The 6,000-nt window shown below is 41.6% G+C and overlaps 1 protein-coding gene across 2 annotated transcripts in view; it reads right to left on the minus strand.

Annotated features, from left to right (window-relative positions):
* Positions 1–5,792, minus strand: part of FAM222B (family with sequence similarity 222 member B) — a 214,851-nt gene extending 209,059 nt beyond the window's left edge. The window contains exon 1 of one of the 2 annotated variants that reach the window (XM_073616792.1): positions 5,699–5,792. The gene's annotated coding sequence lies outside the window, so the exon portion shown is untranslated. The remainder of the gene's footprint in view (positions 1–5,698) is intronic. The other variant, XM_073616791.1, reaches the window with a different exon arrangement.
* Positions 5,793–6,000: the final 208 nt, after the last annotated feature.

The following is a 6,000-nucleotide window of genomic DNA, read 5'->3' on the forward strand; positions in this document are numbered from 1 at the left end:
GGATTTATTCCCTACAGAACATCTAAAAAAAAAAAATCTTTTTTGCTAACAATTCAGTGTTATAATTGTAAGCCTAACTCCAGCCACACATCTTTTTTGCTTTAGTTTTGTATCAAGTTGGGAAGAGTTAAAATTTTGGTCAGGTGTCAATTTCTGTCTTTGACTTCCTTAGGTAGATTTTATTCTCACTGCCTGTCCTTGTGTAATCAGTACATAAAAGGTGTGTACGGGGGGCACTCCAGCAATGAACACATTAATCTAATTTATCTTTACATTCCTATTTTAGGTTAGGTCACTGTTGGAGAGATTTCCCATCACTTCCTGTCCTGACAGGAAGCAGGATGCAGATGTCATTAAAACCGGGCTTAAGTTCCATCGAAAACTAAATAAAATGATTCATTTTGGATGAAGTAGAGGAGGAACGCCAGAATGTGAATAACATGTTCGATCTATAGTTGGATTCTAAACAATTGTTCCATTTTATTCTAATTTATACATACATAATGGGTCTCTACGGACATTTTCTAGTAATAATAAAAAAGGTAAAAGATACATAGATATGTAACGTATAGTGAAAGCATTGCAATAATCACAGTATTAAAATATATAAAAGTATATTTCAGGAAGAAGTCTAAGAAACCATGGACCGCAATGCTATTAAATTATGGATCGATCAGCACAAAACCTATCTAGCAGCGTACAATGTCTTGCAATGGACTACATCCTCATTTTCACACTATGGAAACAAAGGACAATATAAGCTTTGACATCAATAAACCCATCATAGCCTATCATTACAAATTAGCAGCATGCTCCACACGCCAATAGTGGGGATGCTGGAAGGAGACTAATTCCTGATATGCAAAGATGAGATGGGAAAGAGGAGATCCAATAAGAAGCCTTGAGTAATATACATTACAAACCCCATAAATAGCCTTGAGTATTATTTACAGTAGAACCCATAAGTAGCCTTTATTATACATGATGGTCCGCATATGTAGCCTACAGAATCAATCAATGGCAAACCCCATAAGTATTCTTGCGTGTTATTCATGGCAGACCCCATAAGTAGCCACACATACTGTGAGCAGCCATGAGTACTATCTATGGCAGACACAACAAGTAGCCTTTAGTTTAATCCAGTGGTTCTCAACCCCTGTCCTCAGCAGCCCCTAACAGGCCAGAATTGCAAGATAACTGAAATACATTACAGGTGATATAATTTTCTGTTTAGTGATTGCAGTATTCTAGACTGCATCTCCCCAAGGTAATTCTTAAAATCTGGTCTGTTAGTGGGTCCTGAGGACAGGAGTTGAGAACCACTGGTTTAATCCATAGCAGACCAGTAGCCTTCAGTACTATCCATGACGACCCCCATACATAGCCTTGAGTGTTATCCATGGTAGACCCCAATAAGTAGCCTTGGGTATAATCTATGGGAGCCCGCACAAGTAGCCTTAAATATTATCCATAACAGAGCCACATATGCAGCCTTGAGTATTATCCATGGCAGACCTCTATACTATAAGTGGGCTTGAGTACTATCTTCTATAGAATACCCCACAAGTAACCTTGAGTATTATCCATGGCAGACCCCATATGTAGCCTAGAGTATTCTCCATAGCACACCTCCATATGCAGCCTTGCGTATTATCCATGGCAGACCCCATAAGTAGCCTTGAGCATTATCTATGGCAGACCCCTATACTGTAAGTAGCCTTGAGTACCATCTTTAGAAGACCCCAAAAGTAGCCTTGAGTATTATCCATAGTGGACACCCATATGTAACCTTGAGTAAGACCCAATATATAGCCTAAAAAGTGGAACTTAACTTTATCTAGTACTAAAAAATGAAACTGCTATTTAAATTCATTTTTAATATTTAGAGCAAACGCACCCATTCGTTCATGATTATTTTGATGAGAAATCACACCAACCTAGCATTTCTAGCAGCAGCCATTTTGAGTAAGGGCAGAGGATTCATGTAATATTTACTTCCTGGAATCCATCTGTCCTTAGCTCAGGCATGCAGGCAGGGGTGTACTTAGCTAAGAAGGCCCCTCCTCTCCCCCTCCAAATATAAGAAAAAAATGCCTGTGAAGACTCCTGGGATGTATGACATCATTTTGGCCAGAAACCAGGAAGCAACCAAAGAAATGTAAAAAAGAAAAAAGAACAAGTTTAAAACAAGTAAACTACTTACGGTTAAAATGATTACAAATAGTTAATGTTGATTCAGAGAGTTTAGTTCTGCTTTAAGCATTATAAATGGTAGACCAAATAGCCTTGAATATTATACATGGCACACCCCATAGGTAGCCTTGAGTATTATCCACAGCAAACTTAAATGTAATAGTATTCATTACTGCATTGTTACATATTCAATGGCCGAAAAAAAAGACTGTAAAAGAACATTCTGTGTGTTTGCACAAGAAGGTGGCTTAATCACATCTCATAAGGCGAGATGATTTCTGGTCCAGTAAAACAATAAAGCTAATCTGCTCATCCCTAATCTTGGCAAGATAATTCAGACAAAACACCACCAGGATCCACCAAATTATTAGTGGCCATCAAATACATTTTTGACAAAAAATAAGAATAAAAAAAAAAAAAAAAAAACTATAAAATCTATAACAGTTGGTATGCCCAGCAAGAACCAACACGAGTCAGATCCACATGACAGGAGTGTAAAAAAATAAAAATAAACTATATCTGTCACATGCATCAAATGATAAACAGCAAAATGACAATCCAATGAGCTTTCTTAGGCTTCGATTACACTAGTGTGATTTCAGATGTGACTTCAGTCGCATACAATCGCATGACACTGGAAATCTCATCAATGATTTCCGAACCGTGATTTCAATGATTGATTGCCATGCACAGCTGCTCCAGTTTTGATCAATTCCCTTCTATGTGTCTCAAAAAATAAAAAGTTAATTTGGGTACAGCATTGTATGAGGCAGTAATTGTCAGTCAAACTATGATGGGACTAGAACTAAAAATGGCCTGGTAATGAAGGGGGTGTAATATGATGATATTGAGGTCGTTCATTATTAGAGTATTATAGCGTTTGAGGTTTTTGCAGATTTAGACTTACCTAGGTGGATGCAGCATCGGTCCCCGCCGACTCTAACACTAAGAACCGAGTGATCAAACACAGTTGATTGCTCGGTTCTCACAGCTCCCCAAAAAAAAGAGCTGGTGACTGTCAGTCACCGCTCTCTGCTCTGCCCCTCCTCACTCACTGGAGCGCTGGGCTGTGGAGGGGGCAGGAGCAGCGGCTCGCTGAGAGGCTGAGCAGGGTGCCGGTCCAGGCATGTGGGCGGATACTGGCTCCAGTGTCACGATCTTGTCCCAGCCTGGACTGACTCTGTGACGTCAGCAGACAGTGGGCTTCAGCCTGCTGTCTGCTGAAAACGGGTCAGAGGAGTGCACAACGAACTGTAGTCCTGTGATCCATAGGAGAAGTACAGCCAAACGAACTTTGGCTGTGCTTCTCCTTTAAAGTATAAAAGTTCACCTTTTGAACATGTTAGATCTGTATATAGGGTGTAACATGTTCAGCATCCACCTAAACCCCACTCCCTGTGACAGCAGGTGGGGGTTCCTCTTACCCCCAGCCACTGTCAGATTTTAAAATTGGCAGAAATCTGCATGGGCACATCATTCATTCACAGGGATCTGTCAATTAATAAACTACAAGTCCGTCTGCCGTTGTAGTTCTCAATGGAAAACAAGTGCTTTGATCAGTGCGCTCCTAGTCTATTCACAGACCCTCCAGCTTTCAAACTGAAAGCCAGTGCAGAGGTATAGGCAGAAGGCTGGAGGAAGACTATACAGGAGAATGACATTGCACATGTGATCTGCTGATCATGAATGCAATACTTTGCAGTCTACTGAAAAAAAAAAAAAAAAAACAGACATTTTTTTACCTGCACAAATATGTGCATGCATTATTGTTTTACTAAAGATGAACTTTGCCTCTAAAAGGACAGCACCTCTGCAGCATCATACAAGTCACTTCTAGGAAAAACCTGAAAGGGGCGTGGCATAATACTTTGGATGTCAACAGCACATGACATGACTCGTATCATCATGACAATTGAACTACATGACCTGATGCCACAATCTTCCCTCTGGAATGGGAATCTGTCCACTTATCAGGTTATGGGGCCCCAAGGACTCACAACACCTTTTCAGCATTTGGGGTGTGTTTTTGCATGCATGTTTAGATGCATGTTTGATGTGATTTCAATGCATTAGAGTGCTTTCCTTTTACTCTTTTTTTTTTTTATTTTGACACTTAGAAAATCTTATGCTTTCTTAATTAAATTTACATGCATTTTGACATGTTGCAGGTGAAAAAAACTGCAGGATGCTTGACTTTTTTTTCCTTTTTTTTTCTTTTTTTTTTTATGGAAAGTGCTAGAAATTAACAAACTGGTGTGAACTAAGGTTCCTAGGTAATACCCCATATTCCCACCGCACACGTTCCTGGATGGAGCTTCAAAAATTATTTGGGTGCTGCAGCAACGGCCAGCTGGAGACTGGTTTAAAAGTCCCAATGCAGATATTTGCCAGCACACCAGGGATCAAAAAAAAGAGCGTCCAAACTGATTTTTTTTTTATTGCATGATCATATCAAAAAGTGGTGCAACGTTTTGGAGCCACGCAGGGCCCCTTCATCAGGCATTTGACTGACGAAGGGGCCCTGCGTGACTCCGAAACATTGCACTACTTTGTGATGTGATCATGCAATAAAAAATAATCAGTTTGGACGCTCTTTTGTTGATCCCTGGTGTGCTGACAAATATCTGCATTGTAACGAAGGTTCATAGGAACACATGGCAATTACTGTACAATACATGCATGCATTCTGGATATGGTACTGCACCTGGTGTGAGCCAGTCCTAATGCCATCCTAATTCTCATCTCCAACATTCCTGGAAGCATTTCTTTATTACAAAGCTATGTCTCTCCCGGGAGGTTCTGTTCTAAATCATGTCCTTCCAATGATGACAATGGAGCAGTGACTAAATCTGCCCTGTACACAGCTGATGAGAACCAATAATCCTCATCTAGACAGCAGATGTGAGTATACATCATATAGGGGCAGTGCAGTCACATGATCACCTTGTATAGAGTAGTGATCTCTTCTAGGAAGGTCATTAGGAGAGTGATCCATACATCCCATAATGAAGAGCTGATGATCACAGCAGCTGCATTAAGAAGCCTCATCATCAGTACAAAGGAGGCAATAATAATAATGCAGCCAGCCTCCTGTGACAGGGGAGGGATGACCCTTCATAGATGGAGGACTGCAGCACCTGGCACACATGTATACAGCTGAGGATCTCTACAAAGGAATGCTGGGTCCTCCTGTAGCAGGCACAATGCAGATGGATGCAGGGGATGAGGATGACAGGTGATCACACATCATCCCTCTGCAGATCTCATCAATCATGACCCAGGAGGAGGAGGAGGGGGGAGTCTGCCGCCCCGGATCACAGGCTGTCTGCTCCTTATCCCGGGTGATCGCCTGCATGGAAGGGACAGCTGTGATTGTGGATGACATAAAGGTGACAGTATGGATCATTGTACACACTGACCTCCATACAGGATCTGTCCTGTCCACCCCTCCTCTGTCCCCATCACATATGTCTCCGCACACACAGCTCAGCTGTCACCAACTTACCCGGAATTCTTCCACCGTGCAACCATGAACAGACTGATCCCCGACTAACACACTGCAGGGCCGGGCTCAGCACACATCGGAAGTGACGTCTGCCGCTGAGACACTTCCACTGCCAAGGAGCGCCATTGTGAAAGAGGGCAGTGATGGAAGGAGAGCAGTGTGCAGTTCTGCATGAATGAAATACCAATGTGAAATAAAATACATAAACCTTGTAAAGATTCTTCCCACAGTATTCAGTATGTAGCCTTCTCTTTGGGGGGGTTATGAGAAATGTCCCTCCACCAAACAGGATAGTGCGCTAA

This window comes from Aquarana catesbeiana, linkage group LG02, assembly GCF_042186555.1.
Source record: "Aquarana catesbeiana isolate 2022-GZ linkage group LG02, ASM4218655v1, whole genome shotgun sequence".
Lineage (NCBI taxonomy): Eukaryota > Metazoa > Chordata > Amphibia > Anura > Ranidae > Aquarana > Aquarana catesbeiana.